A 3702-nucleotide genomic window follows, 5' to 3' on the forward strand; every position below is an offset into this window, starting at 1 on the left:
TCAACATTCTCTGCCAAAGCATTTTCAAGTATCAGTTCATTCAAACAATAACCAACCAACAAAACCATTCAAGGTATTTTCAGTTCACTATCTTCATATATTGTCACGGCCCGCCCTAACTAGGGATAGTTAGGCCGAGTGATCCACGACTAGGGATGGGGTTAAAGAAGAAGGGGAAGAAAAGGGGCGTCATTTATAGCCGTAAAACTTACTCATCTTAATAAAACTCGTCATTTTTATTCATTAATACTCAATTGAAAACAGTCTATGAAAGACAGCATAAAATTTAATTAATATCATTAATCAAGTTATACATCATATGAAACCATTCTCTTAAGACTCAAAGTATGACATAACATACTATAACATCAACAACATCTTGCAGCGGAAAGTAGCTAGACATATGTATGAAGACATATTCTAGACAGGTTAATTATTTATTAACAACCCTGGAGACTCCGCTCATTGCAGCACCATCATCACATCAGCTCAACCTGCACATTTAGAAAACATATGCAGGGCTGAGTACAAAAGCACTCAGTGGGCACGTATGCCTAGGTATAAAAATACATGCTTCAAAACTATAAATTGTCATGCCATCATAATCAGTACAACAAGGGAGTTTTTCGCTAAAAAGGCCCAAGCTTACTAAGTTCATTTGTGATTCTTAAAGTTCGTCTGATCAGACTAAGTTCTTTTGTAATCTATCATATCTGAAACTGTGTGCCGGAGAGGTGGCCACCTCTCACGGTCACTTGACCGGCCAACCCGCTAGATGACTCACGGTCACTGGTGTACACTAGCCCTGACAGGATAGCTATCAACTGCTCAGGACCCGAATTCGATTGCATCATTGGCAAAGCCAAAGCAGATAGATATCATACTAAAATTTAAACATTTTATGGCAAGACAATACTTGAAATAACTTTAACTCAAATATTTTGTAACGAAATAACTTGCTCAAATGTAACATTAAACTCATTTGATAGATATATATAAAACTGAAATTAACAGTTAAATCATCTCATGCATTCATTCGTATAAGAGGCCTACGACACGCAGGGGATCTCTATATACGTATAGTAAAAGTAATGCCCACCTCGTTGTGTCTCTGTATCAATGAGTAACGTCACTCTCTCCCTCAAGTCGTTACTTCCCAAAAGGACCTTCATCGTTATGAAGAATTGGTGAGAAGTTATAAAAGAAACCTCGATTAATAATCTAATCTCTTTTATGAAACATTAGTATCTCTAATGTTCATCTCTCTTGATTGTTAATCAATATAACAATTATTATCTCTCGTCATTACTCATTAATTATAACATCCTTATGTTATAATTAGCAGCGCTTCAATTAAAAGAAATATTTAACACATCGAAAAGTCCACTTTCTTAGCAGATCTATTCGCTCTCATCTCGTCTAATTAACCGATTAGAAAGTTAAACTTTCCATTAGGCATGTATTTGAGTCACGGGTCAACAAGAATTGACTATGCTCAAATTCTAATTTCACTAAAAATTTCGGCATGACCTATTCATATATAATGTCAGCCACGAGATTTCAACGCGTGAATCTCACTACGTGAACTCGTCTCTCGACTCAAAACTTAACATCTTGACATCTTTTCAACGCAAACCAAACAATTCAAAATCATCAAAACTCTTTATCAGTAAACTATCATTTATACTCGACACCAATTGTTCGAGTGTCAGATACCAACATTTATGTGCGTTAATCATAACTCTCACAACTCACACCATTTAGTCATATCGTATCATCCATCAAAACAAATATAATCAAGTTGTTTTCTAGAAAGTTTTGCTGTTTTTGTGTCATCTTTAAAAATTCATAACAACCAACTCAATCATCATAAACTCTCATACCAATTGATCTCAAAAACTCCATGAAGTGTAGTTCACTCTAAAAATGGTAGTTAACCAAAAAGGTTAAAGGTTTTTGGAGATATTGCTCTTTTAGTGCAGGCTGTCAAAGATTGACAGTTTCTGCCAATTTTGTTTAGGCCATTAGAAACCAAGGCAAACCTTAATAAAATTCCATCAAATTTAATCAGCCAAAACTAAAGGTATCCTTGAATATTTGGTTAAAATTTCACAAGAGAAAACGTTCATATGATCTGCCAAATAAACAATGAAACTCATACACTTTTACTGTTGGAAAAATATGACAGCAGAACAGGGCATTTTTGAAATAATAAACTGCTCTGTTTCAGAGGTCATAAAAATCGAAATCTTATGTTTTTAGAAAAGTATTGAAGTCTAGTTTCGTTTAAAAAAAACGGTGATGCAAAATCCTTCATGGATTAATAGATATAAACGTTTTTGTGAAGTCTACCAACAGTTGACAGATTCTGTCAAGGATTTTTTCAAAATATCTTTAAAATACCAAACATCATCCAAAAGACATGAAATTTTGCAGCGACGAAATACACATATCATAGATAAACATACTAAAATTTCAGAGCCATCAAGCAATGAAAACTCATCGAAACATAAGCTTGAAACTGCTGTAAAATTTTGACAGAATTCCAGTTTTAATTTCGTTCAACCAATTATCATCCATAAATTGTAAATCAATTAGCATGCTCATGTGATATCGTAGAACACATATACGCAATAATATTCATTATGCAACGTCCCAAACTTCACGAATTTAAATAATCATGCTCTAAAAACTTATACAATTTTCGTGCTTGGAAAAATACGAATTTAATATATATCGATCCTAGCATACCCCTAAGCACAAATATCAAGTCAAAACGATCAAACAAAAATCGAAAGACAAGCTAATATGTGAAAAACGGGGCTGCCCTCATGGGTTTCATAGCTACGGTTCGTTCCGTTCTTACTCCCTTCATTAAACATGCTCAACATCTACCCAAGAACAACATACTAAAATTTCACGACGATCCGACGTCGTTTCAAAATAAAGTCGAGAATCGACGTTTTTCGACGTCGACGAAAATCGAAAATAAAACCATCAAAACGTAGGTAGAGATCTTACCTACTTAGATACATGATCGAAAAGATGATCGGCGCTCGTCTCGGTGCTCAAATCGGAGCTTGAAACCTCCGTCCAAGCTAAAAATGGTGTTTGGCGTGTTTGAGTGTGAGTGTGTGAGAGAGAGATAGAGAATGAGTGTTGGCTGATATCAACGTGAGTTAGTGAGGGGAAAGGGGTTTTGGGCGGTTGGGTGGGGTAGTAATGGGTAGGTAGGATATTTAGGATATTAACCCGTTAGTCGTTAAATATCTCGTTTCGTCTCGTTTTAACGACTAACTACCCATACTCTTCGTTACTCGCCCTCTCAACTCTTACTTACTTTCATTATACTCGTAATTCTATATAAATATAGAAAACGCAAGCTCGTTCTCGAAATTCTGATAAACGAGTTCGATTCGTTTATCGAGAAATCCCGATTTACTATTCACTCGTCGTCCAAAAATAAAAACTTTCATTATTGGACTCGTATCGAAAAACTAAGAATATTTCTCGACGACGTGCACGTAAGATTTTGAAAGTCGACAAAAAGACGAAATAGCAGTATTTTACTATTCATCGTCAAAAAGTCAAAATTTTCAAAAACGTCTTAACGGACTCAGATCTCACTTCCGAGTTCACCGTTCTCATTCAAATAATTATCTCGAATTATTCGAATACTCAAACTCAATTTCGGATATAAAA

General features: G+C 35.1%; 1 long non-coding RNA gene across 1 annotated transcript; it reads right to left on the reverse strand.

The window, feature by feature from the left end:
- Positions 1–268: 268 nt before the first annotated feature.
- On the reverse strand, positions 269–3156 carry LOC131004849 (uncharacterized). Its single transcript, XR_009095126.1, has 3 exons — positions 3022–3156; positions 1100–1166; positions 269–494 (listed from the first exon to the last, which is right to left on the reverse strand). It is a non-coding gene; the product is annotated as an uncharacterized LOC131004849 (long non-coding RNA).
- Positions 3157–3702: the final 546 nt, after the last annotated feature.

This window comes from Salvia miltiorrhiza, unplaced genomic scaffold (genome assembly GCF_028751815.1).
Source record: "Salvia miltiorrhiza cultivar Shanhuang (shh) unplaced genomic scaffold, IMPLAD_Smil_shh original_scaffold_464, whole genome shotgun sequence".
NCBI lineage: Eukaryota > Viridiplantae > Streptophyta > Magnoliopsida > Lamiales > Lamiaceae > Salvia > Salvia miltiorrhiza.